The following is a 17,511-nucleotide window of genomic DNA, read 5'->3' on the forward strand; positions in this document are numbered from 1 at the left end:
GCTTCCGACCCCTTTAAACCGGCTTGGGAACCTGCGGGGCCGCGGGTCGCTGGGCGCAGCCAATGGGGGCGCGAGGCCGAGTCCAGACGCGCGCTCATTGGCCGCCCCGCCTCGGGCCGGCGCGGAGGTGCCGTGAGCCCGGCCCTGGAAGGTTATTGCGAGCGCCAGTGAGGGAGTCACAGGACGGGACCCCAGAGCGGCAGGAAGGGACCGCGCCTTTCCGGGTGAAATGCGGTGGTGCCCGGAGAACGGGTTGCACTGGTGAGGCCAAAAGTCGTGTGCCTACCCCCTCCTCCTCCCTGCCCCTACTTTATTATGCATATTCCTTTTATTTAATTGCAGTCCTGTATAAACACAACGCTACCTTAACCATGGTAACGTACACATAGTGTTGAGTCCGGTCCCATTGTCGGGCACCCAGGCACAGAGCTCTTCATCTTGCAAAACTTGAACTCGGTGCTCCTTAGGCAGCGAGTCCCTACCCACCAGTCTGCAACCTTGGCAACCACCCTCCTTCTGTCTGGGCATTTGACCACTCTAGGTACCTCATTTAAGTGCAATCCTGAAGTATTTGTCTTTTAGTGACTGGCTTGTTTTATTTAGTACAATGCCCTCAAGGTTCACCCATGTTGCAGCACGTGTTCGAATTTGCTTCCCTTTTAAAGGCTAAGTGATGGTCCTGAGTGTGTGTGTGTGTGTGTGTGTGTGTGTGTGTGTGTGCGTGCCATACTTTGTTTACCCATTTCTCCATGGAGGGACGGATGCGTTGCTCCCACCTTTTGGCTTTTGTGAATAATGCTGCGGCGAACATGGGTGGAACGTGTTTTTGTGGGTTTTGTTTGTTTGTTTTTGTTTTGTTCTTTGTTTTAAATGAGTGATTTCCTGCCAGGTCTTGAGGACTAAATTTCTGGGCTCAAGGACTAGAAGAATCAGACAGAGAATCAGACAGAGAATCAGGGGTCTCTGTCTCCCCGCCCTCGGATGGACAGATCTTTAAGGGATTTAGGAGCTTTGGGGGTCATCTTTCTTTCCTCCCCGAAAGGGACATGTATTCATCCTATCCGTGACTCTGCTCTCTATGCCTCACTCTTGTTTAAGCAAAAACACAGAAATCAGCCTCTTATCAGAAACAAACAAACATCCACCCACACACTCGTATCTGTTGAGGGTGGGACTATATCTTCCTCTTCCCCGAATAGCACTACTTGGTGGCTATGGATATGACTGCAGCCTTTCGTCATAGCCTGGGGAAGAGGGCCTTGGTATCTAAACCTCTGTCATCTGCTTAGCCCCTGTGGCCATGAAAATCTAAAATAAAACCAAGGTAGCATGGCTTCCAGCATCTAGAGTTCCAGGTGGCTAGAAGCCATCTATAGGACAGCACAGGCAGAAAACATGACCTCCATCACAGGAAGTCCTGTTGGACGATGCAATGTCAAGGGACCAGAAAGAAAATGGGCTCGTCCACCTGGATCCTCTTTGGGGCGAGAAGAGGGACGTCTGTCACCATGGGGACTATTTGCCTGGGCTTGCTGATTTCAGGGCTGTTCCCATTTTCTTCCACCAACATTTGCTCCATAGGCTCACCCTGATTTCTGCTTCCGACCCCCCAGCTCCTGCTCTGCCTGTGATATCGTGTCCCTGGATCGGTTCAACCCCAATATGACTTTCTTCTTGAAGCCTTGATGATTTCGCATGTTTTCCCCCCTCTCATCATGCTTTGAAGAACCATCGATAGCATTTCCCTTGACCTAGGTTGTTAGGTGGAGATCATCTCTGCATTTGGGTGTGATTGTTTGGGGGGTGGGGGCCGCCTATTCTCTTCCGTATCCTTCCAAAGTCCAGCCCAGTGCTTTGCAACTACCGTGTGTCCAGGGGGGCATCTAGGGATTGGTCTGAAATCTCTCCAGCTCACAGGCTGTCCCTTGAGATGTTCAGACTCCCAGCATGCTTTGATCCAAGAGTTTCCTGTGGGTTTCACAGCGACGGAAGGAACCTGGTAGGAGCCCCTGACCCTCAGGAGGCCTTGACTTGACAAAGCGTTGGAGAGGTCGCTTGGGAAGAGAGACGGGGGCCTGGGCAGGAAGGAGAGAGACCAAACAAGTCACCTCACAATTTCCAGGCAGGTTAGTTTAGCAGCTCACTAATCATTTGAAAATCATTCTGCTTTTCGAAGCATTTTTACAGACACCTGATGATTCTCGCAGGAGCCCTGTGAGCTGGGCATTTTTTTAAAAAAATCCCTGCTGTAGGGGCACCTGGGTGGCTCAGTCGGTTGAGCGACCAACTTCGGCTCAGGTCGTGATCTCACAGTTTGTGAGTTCGAGCCCCGTGTCGGGCTCTGTGCTGACAGCTCAGAGCCCGGAGCCTGCTTCGGATTCTGTGTCTCCCTCTCTCTCCAACCGCCACCCCCCCCCACTCATGCTCTGTCTCTCTCTGTCTCAGAAATAAATAAACGTTAAAAAAAATTTTTTTTTTTATTTATTTTTGGGACAGAGAGAGACAGAGCGTGAACAGGGGAGGAGCAGAGAGAGAGGGAGACACAGAGTCGGAAACAGGCTCCAGGCTCCGAGCCATCAGCCCAGAGCCTGACGGGGGGCTCGAACTCCCGGACCGCGAGATCGTGACCTGGCTGAAGTCGGACGCTTAACCAACTGCGCCACCCAGGCGCCCCCCAAATTTTTTTTTAAATCCCCGCCGTAGATGGTGTAACTGAGGCTCCCGGGGGGTAGTGGGTGTGTGGGGTTGACAGCGTGCCTTCAGACAAGAGAGGCAGAGCTGCACCATTAGTGGCTGGCTTCTAGAATTCCCTCCAGCTGGATCAGGCTTCCAGCAAGCCAAGAGGAGGCCATGATGGGGAGGGTTGGCGACTGGGGTAAAGGATGGAGGGCCAAGCCTGGGCCAAGCCAGTATTGACGAGTTGATGGATTCCAGCCAAGCCTCAGAAGAGAGGGCTCGCGGGATCATGAACCCTGACCAGCCCCCTCTGGCAGCGCTCATCTTCACCCTGAGGACCCCCTCTTTCCTGCAGCTGAGGTACCATCCTGGCACGTTCCTCCTCCGTCCACATGCTAGGCAGGGGCTCTTGGGCTTTCCCCTGCCAGCAGGAAGAGGAAGTGAATGAGAAAGGGAGATCTAAAGCCTGGGACAGAGTGGCCCATACAGCACCCTATACATTTCCCTTCCAGAGGCAGGGGCACCCCGGGAATCAAAGAGCTGGAAACACGCATGCCGCCCTCCCCCGCAGAGGGCCTCTCTTTACTGGGGGGTGTCCCTGGGGGCTTCCTTGAGCTCTTGACCTCACCGCCTTGCTGTCTTGGGAAGGAGAAGTCCCGTTCCCTGGCCAAGGACACCGTCAGTCGGACATGCTGGTCAGTGAAGTGCTCTCCAGAGAGCCCGACAAGAGAGCTCTGGGTGGCCGTGCGGGCCCAGCATGGGCACAGGATTTGGCGCTTGTTGAAACTGGTGACTTGGATGGCCCCTTCTGCTGGACCGGAGCTCCAGTGGCATGCAAAGTGTGACAGCTGGCAAGGGCCAGCGAGTCATTATAGCTCCTGGCAGGGGCCCCGAGGGCCGTCTCGAGGGGAGGCAGCTGCTGTGGCCTCCCACATTCAGGACATACTTGGGGAACAACTTGCGTCCACCATAACAACCACTCTTGTCCTTGCCTAAAGGGGCCTTGTGTGTGTTTGTGTCGGTGACTCCTTTCGCCCCCAGGGAGGTGTGTGTGTGTCGGGCTTCCTTTTCCTTGCACAGAAACCTTGCACAGAGCTGGCCACCCCCACTCTGGATCAAGAAGCTCGAGCCTTTGGCATGGCAGACAGTGGGGACCCGGAGCCTCGGGGAGTGTGTGTGAAGGGAAACGTGTATTTGGGATATAGCACCATCCACCTCCTCCGTAAATACAGACTATGCCTCTGCAAGGCCTGCCCCCCACTCAGAGCCCCCGGTCGTCCTCGGGGAGACCGTCCTCTCGGAGAAGGTCAGCTGAGCGCAAAAGGTTTGTCTTTGCTGCAATGTGCCGTTTACACTGGCTGGAGCTTGGGCCTGCGATCCAACCAGAGGGCTCGCTTCTTAAAGTGCTACCATCTTCAAAGACGGGCAAAATTCTTCGGAAAGTTGAGGTTTCAAGCGAGTTGTTGAAACGCACACCGTCACGATGAGACGTGGCCGCCACCGCTGAAGGCACCAACACAACTGTGCCCGGAACGTGGAAGACAGGCCCTGGGGGGGGGGTTGGTTGCTGTGGGGAGAGGGGCCCTCAGTTCCTTTCTGGGTGGAAGAGAGTAGTGGTAGAGAACACGGGCGGGAGAAGGTGGATTGCCCTCCGGTAAGTGTTCTTGGATGGAGCAGCGCTCCTGAGAGACGTTTCGTTCCCTTTCACCTGCGGACCATCTTGGCAGGATCTGTGTTACACTTAGACACGGTTCAGGTCAAATAAAGATTCCTGCCGGGAAAGAAAATTGGAAAAGATAGGAATTTTGTTCATTTTCCAAAGGGAGCGCCGGTTGATCGAGTTGTTACGAGCTAGCAAGATGCTCATAGTGACCTACCGTGTCATTGTCACAGTTATCCTCCCTTCCGGCGTGGAAGCACGTAGGCGGTAGGACAGTGTTCTCTGTTCTGGTTAAAACGCCACCTGTGATCACTGGGTAGTGTGTGTGTGTTTCACAAATATTATAGGAACATCTATTTTATTTTATTTAAAAGTTTTGTTAACATTTATGCATTTTTGAGAGAGGGAGAGGGGCAGAGCGTGAGTGGGAGAGGGACAGAGAGAGAGGCACACACACACAGAATCGGAAGCAGGCTCCAGGCTCCGAGGTGGCAGCACAGAGCCCGATGCGGGGCTCGAACCCACGAACCGCGAGATCGTGACCTGAGTCAAAGTCGGACACTGAACTGACTGAGCCACCCAGGCGCCCCAGTGTTTATTTTTGAGAGAGAGAGAGAGAGAGAGTGCAAGGTGGGGAGGGGCAGAGAGAGAGAGGGAGACAGGATCCAAAGCAGTCTTCCTGCTGACGGCGGAGAGCCCGATGCGGAGCTCGAACCCACGAACCACGAGATCACGACCCGAGCCGAAGTCGGACACTCAACCGACTAAGCCATCGAGACCCCCCCAAGCTTATTTATTTTTAATAAATGTCATTTGAAGGCCCGATTTTAATAAACTTTACTACTTAAGATTATTTCTAAGTCTAAACTTGTGACTTTTCTTTCTGCATGTGGAAAAACGTTGAAAGAAAGGGGAAACAATTAGACGGCATCTGAGTATTTTTCAGACTCCTTTTTAGTAATAAAGGATTGGTTTGGCTGTTGGTGACAGAGCTCAAGCAGATGGGCATATGGGATTTGGGGGGTTTATTGATTTTGTATTTTTTTCAAACTCAGGGTGACCTAACAGAAATAGAAATCCTCATTGCTTTGGGCAGACCAAAAATATTCTCTGAGTCTCCCCAAAGTCAGGAGCTGAAGCCAAATGTTCCAAAGGCTTCCATTGATACAATGAAAAGAGACAATTTGCTTGGAAGGCTGTGGCTAATTTATAACACAATGTCCAATGTCATGGTTAGTTTTGTTGCAAAAATTTGGCAGTTTAACCTAGAGTCTCAGGCAGCCTGAAAAGATGCGAGCGATTCTGGCCGCAGCATCTCTCGCTTGCTAGATGTTCCAAATGGTTCAAACAAGCCCTTTCATAGAGACGTGGGGCCAAGTGTGCTCAAAGGAATGAGGAAAACAAAGGTGGCTCTGAAGTCATTTCCCCGCACTGGGTCCAGCCATCCGGTTTCACTCTTTCCCCATTGAACGGGCAGGAAGAGTGGGGATAAAGAGAACAAATAGACCGATGTGTTTGGGGAGAGAATGGGGAGAGGCCGGGGCGCTGAGCTGCTAAACTTCCATTCTAGGGTTTCAGAAAGGAGTGAATGATGAATTATAGAAACCTGAAAGGTAATAAAATATGGGTCACTGAAGCGCTGAGGCCAAGTTCCTAAAACACCTGCAGAGACAGAAGGTTCTGGAAGTCAGTGTGGCCCTGCCGTCGTCCGGGCAGGCACCCTGCCTGAGGCACAGAAGGGGACTGTTCAGAAGCTCACCTGTTGTTTTCCCGTTGGCTCGCAGTCCTTCCCCGGCTGTAAGAGCCGGCGGCTGGATCTGACTCCAGATGAGACCAACCGGGGGAAGAGAAAGATCTCTTTCTCTTAAGGAGACCGGAGCTGGGAGGCCACCGCCTTCCTCTCCAGAAGGCGCTCTGTCTGGCCTGGAAATATCAAGTTGGGTGGTGAAGGCTATCCACGTTACACAGGCACATCTCCTCTGTCATAACATTCTGAGGCTTTTCTGCTCAAACGCTCAGCCCCTTTATGTCTTACAAAGAAGGGTCCTGAGCCTGAGGTTGGGGATAAGAGCCACCTGCCTTAGCTGTACTCCTCTGAGCCTCAGTTTCCTCGTCCGTAAAATGGAAAGAATGGTATTTATCTCCCAGAGTGGCAAGGAAGGTTAGAAGGAAATGGAAGTCACGGGCCTTGTCCAGAGTGGGGCACATAGTAGCTGCTTAGTAAAATGGCCACAGTAGCTGGTATTTACTGAGCACTGGCTACGTGCCAGGTACCCCCCAAAGACACTTCTTTTGTGCTTTTCATTCAGACTCAGGTGGCGTCCCGGTTTTGTGTCCTTTATGTACATGTTTCCTCCGCATCGAGGATCTGGCGGGGCGGGGGGGGGGGGGTTCTAGCCCCTTCGGTCCCCGTGCTTGCTGAACACCGTGGATGTTCTGCTCGTGTGGCTCTGTTTCAGAGACACCGTCCTGGACCCACCGAACCAAAATGCAGCAACATCTTGCCGAAGGAATTACAGAAGTGTGACTTCAGTCTCATCCCAGACAGCATCCGAGAGAGCTGTAGCCGGCACTTAGAGGCCAGGCTACCTGGCTTTGGCTTGTGTGAGAAATTTGGACACAGAGACATGTAAAGATGAAGGGAAAGATCCTGGTGATGCTTCTACAAGCCAAAGAACACCGGACGTTGCCAGCAAATCACCAGACGCTAGGGAGAAGGATGGGACAGACTTGGAAGGAACGAGCCCTGCTGACACCTTGATCTTGGACTTCTGGCCTCCAGAACCGTGAGACAGCACATTTCTGTTCCTTAAGCCCCACCTCATGTGGTACTCTGTTCCAGCACCAGAACTGACTGCCTAAGCTCTAAGGTGACCCCTCCTCTGGGGCAGTGGGTGGCCAGAGGCCAGGCTCTATAGTCAGACCGGGGCGGGGGGGGGTCTCCCACTCAGCCTCCCCCTTACAAGCCTGTGAACTTGGGCAGGCTCCTTGACCTCCCCGTGCAAGGTTAACTCATTTGCAAAATGAAACTCATGATTATACTTCTGTTTACAGGCACTCTTTAAAGCAAAGATTAGATGGTTGCCTGCCTCACAGTAGTATGGAGCTGTTCTCCGTAGCTTGTTGGGTGGTTTCCAGAGATAATGGGGTCTCGAGGCAGGACTCTGCTCTGGATGAAATTACCTCGGGGTCTTGTTAAACTACAGATTCTGGCTCAGCGGGTGTGGGTGGAACCTGAGATTCTGTGTTTCTGTCTTTTTATTATTATTATTATTGTTGTTATTGTTTTAATCTTTTTTTAACATTTATTTATTTTTGAGAGCGAGAGAGAGAAAGCAAGGCGGGGAGGGGCAGAGAGAGGGAGACAGAGAATCCCAAGCCGGCTCTGCACTCACAGCAGGGGGCTCGATGCAGGGCCCGAACTCAGGAACCATGAGATCATGACCTGAGCTGAAATCAAGAGTTGGATGCTTACCCGATGGAGCCACCCAGGCGCCCCTGAGATTCCGTGTTTCTAGTAAGCTCGCAGATGAGGCTGATGCCCGTTGGAAGACCGTATTTTGAGTAGTGTGTAACAAGGACCAGGGTGAGTCACCTGGTCCCAACTAAGAAAATGAGACTATGTGAGAATAGCGTTTTTTAAAAGGAGCTCTCTTTCCTCATCACTTGGGCACATGGACGTTTGGTGAGGTCTCCACCATGTTTAAAGCAAGAGCAAAGTTGGCTATGGAGAAAAGGATGGGGAATTGAGCAGGGGTGGCTGCTCTACAGCGAGGAGGTGAGGTGGACAGATACAGATGGATGGACCTGACACCTGGGATTTGTCCTGCTCAGGAGGGAGGTGGTAGATAGATGGGATGTGGGAGGGGCAGGGTAGACAGGACTCGGGTCAGAACACGGGCCAGGCCCTCCTTCTGTGGGGCCCTCCGCCCTTCACTCTGCCTGGAAGCCTCAGCCCCCGTCTTCTCATTGGGCTCTTGGAGCAGATATGAACCTTCTCAGACCACCCATCCTAGTGGCAACCCCTCCCAATGGCCACTGTCACTCCCGCCTGCTTGATTTTCTTCCTAGCACTCGCCAGCAGCTAAAATGGCCTCGTCCTGGGGTGCCTGGGTGGCGCAGTCGGTTAAGCGTCCGACTTCAGCCAGGTCACGATCTCGCGGTCCGTGAGTTCGAGCCCCGCGTCGGGCTCTGGGCTGATGATGGCTCAGAGCCTGGAGCCTGTTTCCGATTCTGTGTCTCCCTCTCTCTCTGCCCCTCCCCCGTTCATGCTCTGTCTCTCTGTCCCAAAAAAAAAATAATAAAATAAACGTTGAAAAAAAATTAAAAAAATAAATTAAAACATTAAAAAAATTTTTTAAATAAAAAAATAAAAAATAAAATAAAATAAAATAAAATGGCCTCGTCCTGTGCTCGCTTTGGCAGGCATGCATGCTAAAAGTGGAACAATACAGAGAAGATTTTCATGGCCCCTGCACAATAATGACCTGTGAATTCATGAAGCTTGCATTAGAAAAACGACAAGTAAGATAAAAAATAAAACGACCTCGTCACTTACTTGTCTACTTATTTATGCATGTCTGTTTTCTTCCACTCCGGAGGGCAGACTCTATGGGAGCAGCATTTGCCTCTGTATCCCGGTGCCTTGAACGGGGGGTAGGCCCCTCCTTGGTCTTCAGTGAATATGCGAATGAATGAGTACACGGGCCCCTTCTAGACAGACTGACCAAGTTCGCTGAATGTCTGTGCAGAGCCCCGGGCCAGGTCCTTTAGAAAGCGTGGGCTCCCTGCCTTCCGGTGATTTATAATCCACCCGAGGATATGAGGTACCCATGTGGACACCTGACTAGCAGCGTCAGATGGCGAGGTTTGGCTGAGCAAGGAGGCCTGCCTCTGGGGGCCGGTGGAGGTCATCAGAGCTGCCCTAGACCAGAGTACCTGGGTCTTGTTCAAGTGCAGAGCTTGGGTCAGGGAACCGGGGTGGAGCCCGGTTGCTTCTTTGGGACGCTGGGGGGGAGCTTCGTTATGACCTAGTGCTCAGTCCATGCTGACGCTGCTGGTCTTAGGACCCTGGAGCAAGGGTTGCTCGAAGCTGAGGCTTGGAGAAAGGTCTGGCAAGCAGAAGGCAGGGCGGCATTAGGGGTTGAGAAGGGGCAGAACTCCCAGGGTAGGAGGGACTGGGAATGCGCTCTGATGGCTGGAATGGTGAATGGGAACAGGATGGAAAGACAAACCAGGAGCGGGGGGTGTGGGAAGGGCAGTAAGAGAAAGTCCCCCAGCCACCGTCACCACGGCATACACCCCTCTCTGCAATTTTTAGGAGGGGTTCCTAGAAGAATTGAGACACGGTCCCCGCCTTCCTCTGCTCTGTCAACGTTAGAACATGTTTTCAGAAATGTTGCAAGCCGGGATTGCCCAACAGGGTCTTGGGGGAGAGGCAGAGCAGGCTCTATGCCAGACGTTGCCGAAGGAAGAGTTTGCGGGCGGATGTTGTGCCTCGGCGGCTGCACAGCCAGTCCTGCCCACCTGGGATGGGCACGTTGGCTTCCGAGGGATACCCTCGCGCTTAGTTTTTGCAAACCGCGTTCACATCTGTTACCTCATTTTAGCCTTACTGTACCCCTATTGAAGTTGGGAGGGTCACTGCCCGTTTCGCAGTTTTGGAAACCGAGGCTCAGAGAGAGAGGGAGTCAGGGCCAGCCCACTATCACTGGATGCAGAGCCCGAACTAAGACAGTCAGGGGAGGATTGCTCCCTGTTTCTTTCCCTTGCCTCCATGCTCACAGATGTGAATATGTGCACAAGACCCGCAGCCTTCCACCAGAGACAGCCCTCCCCAGAAGTTGTGGACTGACGGTCTCTTGGTCAGCAGAGCTCTCTTGCTGTGACGGGATCCACTCTTGCCAAATGGTTGCTGGAATGCCAGAGTATTCTAGAATTTCCTGAGGGTGGGTTTGGCCTCCATCAGCTCCCCCGCCCTTCCCCCTTGGGAGAGAAAGGGGTGCAGCTGCGGAAACTGGCAGGACTTCCCACATTGCCTGGAGGCTAAGGTCAGGGCCAATTTTATGCTCCTTCGTCCCCCGTTATGACCTTTATTTCCCTGGCACACGGCAGCTGCTTGTGCCCAGCGGAGGCGATGGGAAGTATTATATTGTTCGTAGCACTCCAGAGGAGTAGTAATACCATACCCACTGACTTGATTCTTCCCGATTCTAACCGCGGGTCCATTGAAAGTGGTACAGGGCATTTGGGGCAAGTTTTCGCTTGCTGTGATAGAGCGGGGACTTGCCTGCATTTCTAGATCCTTGCATGCTCATCAGTAAAGCAGGGCCGATGGCTTTTTACCAAAAGAATTGAGGCAGCTCTCACACTTCACATCTAAAAGCCTGCTGTGCTGAGAATACAGGGGATTGGAAAGGAGCACTGTGGGTACCAGCCTGGATCAAAACCGTGCCTCTGGCGGGGACAGTGGCTTCCAGTTTGCTCCCTGCACTGAGCGCGGCTGGAGCGAGTGGGCCACTCCCACTGGCTGCTTCCCCACACCTCCGTTGTGTGCTTGCTCTGAGCGGGTGTAAAACAGAATTGAGGCAGAGGGGCTTGCTCGCTGCTGCTGGAATGTCCCCCCAAGGATGGCGTCTGGGGCACCCCTCTTCTCTGCCACCTTTCCCCTTTACAGAATTCCAAGGCTGCCTCAGTAGTGTGGCTTCAGGGTATGTTCACGGGCCTCTGAAGGTTCACACCATACACACCAGCGGCAACCAGCCCAGACCCCATCAGCCACTTCTCTTTGCAGACATCCGCTAGCAACTTCAATTGTTGGTCTCTTCCTACTCTTTTCCCCTCCAGCTCCTCTCCCCACGATTACACCCAGCCCCAGCCCAGGCCCTGAACTTGCCTCCCAGAGCATCCCTCTGCCTTCCAGCTGACAGAACTCACCCTCTTCAGAAGATTTCTCTCTCCTCTGCGAGTGCCCTTGAACCCATCACCGTATGTCTCCGAGTCAGATGCAGGGCATGGGGCATCCGGGGTTGGGTCTCAAGCTGTGTGGCCTCAAAACCCAGCCTCTTCTAAAATCAAGGCAAGAGGACTGTCTACAAACAGGTTCTGGGCCCTGACCAAGTGCCCTGGGTAGGATTCTGTGTGCCCCGTGCACCATATTGCTCCCCTGGTCTTGAACTCCCCTGTTCCTTCTGCTGAGATGCTGTGTGGACATTGGAAACATCACACTGAGGCTACATCATAGTTGCACATCTGTGACAGCCCTAAGGAGGAGGTGCTATCTATAGGGGAATTAATTGGTCATCAAATCCTAATCTTTCCAGTTCCCTGTGGTCATGGTCTGAGCCACAACCGCCTCTGAATGCTCGGAATCAGGCAGCTTGCTCTGGGCCCAGGCTTTAAGGGCCCCACTCCAGTTGTGCTCTGGCTGTATCTCTCTCCATGGGGAGGGGAGTGCCTGGGGCCAAGGGGATGTGTCCCTCCCCAGAGCTCATCCCCTCCCAGGCATGTGCATGAAGCCTGTAGATGGGAGCGGGGAGAGAAGGGAAAGGGATGCAGGCCATGGGGCCTTCTTTCTCCTCTTCCTCTTGGAGCCTCCCATGTTAGGATCAGCCTGGTCCGGCCCTTTAGTTTTCACTGTCTTCCGGACAAACGAGCAACACTCAAGCTTCCTCCAGTGGAAGGAAGACCACTCCAGCCCTAGTTCTTAACAAAATGTAAGTCGGGTCAGGTCCCTGCTTCTCATTCAAAGCTTTCGGAGGCTCTCTGACATACTCAAAACGAAATCCAAAGACCCCAAAGCTCTACCCAGTCCTCCCCCTGAGCTTCTGTGCTTGGAAACCGGCCGCCATTTTGAATTCCAGCACCTTTGTCAGAGGGCCACGTGGAGAGAGAGGCCCTACGACGACACGGGGCTCTGGCTGCCGCTCAGATGCCTCATCCTGCCACCCTCCATGCCCTGCAGCCCTGCTCCCCCCGCCCAGTTACTGTGCAGCAGCCACACAGGCCCCATGGACCTTTCAGCAACATCCAACCTCATCCCTGCCTCACACCGTTGCTTTTGCAGTTGCCTCTCCCTGGGGCACCCCCAGAGCCACAGGTTAGTCACATTTCTGCAGGTCCTCTTATCCCAGATCCCTTCCCTGCCCTATAGCCCTATAACGACTGGGGCCCTTTCTCTGTGAGCTTTGTTTTCTGTCCTACGCAAAGTTATATTGCGAATATTTCGTTCTCAGGGCCTAGGACTGTGCCTGGGACTTATGAAGTCCCAGGTAAGTACTTTTAAAATGAATGAGTGAGTGAATCCCAGCCCTCATGTTCCTTCATCGCCTTTATACCGTTTTTCTGCAAAAACACACATCTCGGCCACACATCTGTTTACAGATGCCTTTGCAGATTTGGGGAAACTAAGTGCCCATGGTGGGTACGGTAACGGAGCCCTGCTCCCATTCTCTGTTTCTCTTTTCCCATGTGGGGCATGGGGAGCTCCCACTGACCACTATCTTTCTTTCCTAGATTACTACACAGCCTCAGACAGACAGTGCTTGTCTGCAGTCGGCCTCTGGTTATCACTGGACGCCAAATCCCGCGGGAGGCCGACTCCAGCCTGCTGTGGAGACGGCCAAACCTTTCCCTTTCCTTTGCTGGGCCTGTGCTAGTCCCCACCGAGAATCAGCACACTAAACAGCTTCCCATTTCTCATTTGGGACTTCCCCCCGGGACTGTTGTTATCAGCCTTGAGCAATTGCTCTCATGCCGCAAACTGCTTTTGTTCACTTTTGCACTAGGGAGAATTTTCCATTCTTGGCAGGATGGTGCTGGCCAGTGTGCGTCCTTTGATAGCACCCTTGGGTGGTGGGGAACACGCTACGAATCTTCAGGGTCTGGAGGAATAAGAAAGCGGTGCTTTCAAGCTGTGAAGTGTGGAGGTAGTTTATTCTACCGCAATATGAAATTGACATAACCCCAACGCTTGTTTGCACATAGCTCTTGTCTGCATACTCTAACTGGGAAAAATATTTCCACGGGCCTGACCCACCCTTGACCACGTAAAACAGGAAGAGCTCTCTTCCCCTTGGGGCAGGGGCCATGGATCCGCATCGGTACTAGATTCCCCTGAATAAAATGGAAAACACGAATAACAGTAGCTGAAACAAGATACGGTTTCCCCCTCTCTCTTATAAAAGAAATCTAGGGATAAGCAGTACCAGGGCCGCTGTGGTGAGTGCCTCTAGCTGTTTGTTCTACTCTCTTAGTGTTTGGCTTCTACCCTCAAGATCACCTCACAGTCCAGGGTGGCTGCTGGAGCTCCAGCCATTAGACCTACATTCCAAGCGGTAGGAAAAAGGAATGACAGAGGGCAAAGAAGCACACCACCCAGCCAAATCAGCATCCTTTACATAGCCTTTGGTCTCATTAGCCAAAACATATCGATCACAGGGCTGAACCTCGCTGCAAGGGATGCTGGGGAATGTAATCATATGGCTCAGCCCCCTGTAGCCCCAAATAAAACCAGGATTCTGGTGCCAAGGAAGAAGGGGTGGTAATAAGCGGCCAAGTGAGGATGAAGTTCTGATAGAGCAAGAGGAGGAAAAGAACAGGACAGTAGAGGGGACCTTGTCCCGAACGGCCGCAGAAACAAGCTGGAACCTCGGAGCTCTCTGCTCCCTCCCACCCTGTGGGCTCTGCAAAGCCTGCCTCCCTGGTCTGCTTGTTTAGCCTCCTTCCTTCTCAACGGTGTCCCGCAGGGACTTCCTGCCATCCTAGCTGCTCCCAAGGAAGCAGGTGCTGCCCTGCGGGGTTCTTGCTCCTGTGGGCCAGGCAACGTCTTTGTCTTGGGTCATATCAGCCTCTCAGCTGCACCTGCTAAGGAAAGGGGCCCCAGCCTTGCAACAGCCTCTCTAGTGCCTTGATTTTGTCTTGATTTTGATACACGTGTGCACGTGCAAGTGTTGGGCTCCTTGTGTGTGACGGTCTAGGGAAACCACAGGGTAAGGCCACACTCTGCAAGACTCCCCCTGAAGTGAGTTACCCCCCTATTCTTCAACTTCCTGGGCTATTGCTTCTTAGATGGGGCACGGGGAGGCAGAGGTGGCTTTGAACAGGAGAGGGTCTCTCTCTCTCTCTCTCTCTCTCTTTCTCGACCTGGTTCCCTTAGATGTTGAGGGATCTACATGGGCTGGAAGGAGCTTCTAGAAGAAGAAGAAAGATGGTGTCCACCCTCACCCCCGGATGTGGCCTCAGAAAAGCCAGGAAGGCACCCTGTTCAGGACCCAAGTTGAGTATGTTAAACCGTATGTTGCTTATCTTCTTTCCTCCTTCTGGTATCCTCAGGCTTCTAGTAAAATCTGCTTGAAAGGCCCCACGTGGCCTCTGCCATTGGGTGGGATGAGCAGAAGACTGTGTAGCCCTCAGTCAGACAAACATGTGAGCAGAGGAAGGTATGGTCTCTGCTCTTGCTCCCAGCTTCTCTGGATGGTGAGCGGTGGGAGGGCAAGTCTCTGCCCTTGATGTCCAGCACCTGTCTCTGCAAGGGCCCCCCATTCCCCCAGGCTTTGCCACCCATGGCTTGGCCTCATGGCCTTCACTCAACAGGCTCATGGGGAGGGCCTCGTGTGATCCCGTGCATCCTCTTCTGTATATGTAATCGAACCTCACATGCGGGAATTTGTGGGGTCATTGCGGACGTCACAAAATTAAGGTCCTATTGATAACGCTTTTTGCATCTTGGTCTTCTCTCCCATCCCGCTAGAATCCTGCCAAGTCACGGGCAGAGCTGGGACTCACCGGCTTGAGTCACGTGGCAGTCGGTCACCTGAAAGGGGAGGGAGGAAAAGGGAGGGAGAGGGGGCCATTCCGGCCAAGGAAACAGATTCTTCTCACAGGCTAACCCCACACATGCGTGAAGGGAATGCCCAGGGAGCTTGTCAAGCCCAGCCCCGGGACCTCTGCCCAAATCTGAAAAAGGGAAGGGGCAGGGACTGTACCCCATGCTGTTCTGGGGGTGGCGACTGGGGGCAGAGGGCCGGAGGCTGCTGCCGCCTGCCCACGAGGCCATCAGGAGGCCAACGACTGCCCTCTTTTCGGGGACATCTCCGGCTGCCGGTTGGCCTACAAGACAGTCCGCCTTCTCCGAGCCACCAGGACCGTTGATTCCCGAGGGGAACACGGCCAGACCCCCAGGATGGCCAGGACCACCAAGGGTAATGAAACTTCTGCCCAGACATGAATAGATGTAAAGTGACCCACCAGGGGAATAAAACTTCCCTCTCTTTACTGTGGATCGTTTCGGGGAACCCAGCGTGATCTTGAGAACGGCGATTTCATTTAAATGCCAACTTTGGTTGCTAGAAAGAAAGATGCAAGTCATGGGGCATGTGGGTGGTGGGGGGCATGAGTGAACATGTGCCCTGCGCAGTTAGACCCAGCCGGGCCCCATGCTAAGCCTTTTACCCAGGTGGCCTCATTTCATTTAACAGCCCCACGAGGTTGGTGGTGGTATTATTATTATTCCTCCTTTCTCAGGTGGAAAAACTGAGGCTCAGAGAAGTGAGTTGCCCCCAGCAAGTCTGACTCACGGGAAGGACTTGATCTTTTAACAGTATCGTCCAGCCCTGGAGACAGAAGAGGCTCCCAGGCCACAGCTGGGCCCGATGCCATGAGCTCCCACCCCTTTCCTAGAAAGAAGACCAGGGAGGGACCCTGTTTTCTGGAAATGGCGTCAAACTCAAAGTGAAGAGACTGTCTCCGGCTCTGCCTTGCCCGTGACCTCTCTGGGCCTCCGTGTCCCTACCTGTGAAATGAAGGGCTGCCCTGTGATCCTTCAGGGGTCTTTCTATTTGATGGATCTCTGATAAACTCGTTCACACACAGAGGTGACGACTGAGAAGTCTCCTCGTATTTTTTTTTTTTTTCCTACAAACCTTTGCAGTTCAGCTCTCTGGATATTTGAGACAAGAAAGGAAATAGAAAGTTGGGAAATTATTGGTTGGGAGGCAGATGGATGGAGGCCCTTCAGGTAAACTCTGAGGTAACCTCATGCGGGGGGCTGCCCAGCTTCCTTTCACGTGTCTAAGAGATTTGTAGACATTACGAAGGTTAAACATGGCCAGAGGGTGATCACTCTTATTAACGGTAAAGACAAAATGGCTTTACAAATCTCTTACACCTTTGGAATATGCCTGAAAACCGAATGGCACAGTTTGTCAAGTGTCCCCGGTGCGGGTAAGAAAGTATGGGACAGTGTAGAATTATGTGGGATGGTATAGAACAGAATAGAGCAGTGTAGAACACTCTGGAACAGTCTGGAAGAGTAGAGGACTGGGCCAGTCCGGGGGCCGAGGCTCCTGTCCTTCTCTTGGATCGGCCATGTGACCCTCGGAATCTCCCGACCCCGTGTGCCTTGATTTCCTCCCCTGCATGCTGGAGTGATGGTAACCTCACCTGCTGACCTCATGGAGGCAAAGGTAACAATGATGGGAAACGCTGACAGGGCATTCAGAGAGGCCTGCCTTGTTGGAAGGGGTTCGTGTTCTCAAAAAAGGACACCAAATCCTCCTTTACACACGGAGGGTTTCTTCTAGGGTAATCATTTAATTCACGAGAACCTTCTCAACAGAAACAGGTACTTGGATTGACAGCCCGTCTATTTTCCTTTGTTCTAGGAGAGTGGCTATCCAAGACTGACTTATCCAAGACAAGAAACTCATCGGAGGCACCAGAGGTGGCATTCTTAAATTATTCTCATCGATAGATTCTGACAGTTTTTGTATAAAATTTTTTTTTCAACGTTTATTTATTTTGGGGACAGAGAGAGACAGAGCATGAACGGGGGAGGGGCAGAGAGAGAGGGAGACACAGAATCGGAAACAGGCTCCAGGCTCTGAGCCATCAGCCCAGAGCCTGATGCGGGGCTCGAACTCCCGGACCGCGAGATCATGACCTGGCTGAAGTCGGACGCTCAACCGACTGCGCCACCCAGGCGCCCCTAGATTCTGACAGTTTTTGGCTTGCAGGGGGCGGGGGGGCGCAGAGTGAAGTGATACCCTCCACACCACTCTCGTGACAGCTGCTTCACGTTTATTCATTCTCTGAAACAACTTTGGATAAAATGAAAATCAAGTTTTGTTTTGTTTTCATCTGTGTGGAGACAACTTCCCATCCACGGGTCCATCGTG

At 52.8% G+C, this 17,511-nt stretch overlaps 1 non-coding gene across 1 annotated transcript; it reads left to right on the forward strand.

Moving 5' to 3' along the window:
* The first annotated feature begins 8,745 nt into the window (after positions 1 to 8,745).
* LOC109491682 lies at positions 8,746 to 8,853 on the forward strand. Its single transcript, XR_002735892.2, has one exon. It is a non-coding gene; the product is annotated as a U6 spliceosomal RNA (small nuclear RNA).
* Positions 8,854 to 17,511: the final 8,658 nt, after the last annotated feature.

Source organism: Felis catus, chromosome C2, assembly GCF_018350175.1.
Source record: "Felis catus isolate Fca126 chromosome C2, F.catus_Fca126_mat1.0, whole genome shotgun sequence".
NCBI lineage: Eukaryota > Metazoa > Chordata > Mammalia > Carnivora > Felidae > Felis > Felis catus.